This window comes from Plasmopara halstedii (genome assembly GCF_900000015.1).
Source record: "Plasmopara halstedii genome assembly, contig: Scaffold_1651, whole genome shotgun sequence".
NCBI lineage: Eukaryota > Oomycota > Peronosporomycetes > Peronosporales > Peronosporaceae > Plasmopara > Plasmopara halstedii.
In genome coordinates, this window is record NW_020188562.1 from 1,250,235 (window position 1) to 1,250,443 (window position 209).

Sequence of the window (209 nt, forward strand, 5' to 3'; positions counted from 1 at the left end):
CCTTAAGCAGGGGCCATTGGCGTGTTACGCAGTATTTGATTCCCCGAACCAGGTCGATCTCATGACGCACACCTCGGTCAGGAGGTAGGACTGAAGGTCTTTGGAGACGACGTCCTTAAATTCGTTTACCAAAGGATAGTACGGATCCAAGGGATTCCGTAGGATCGACGACCCACTCCGTGCGTTCAGCACTCTCTTGGTGTCTTCCA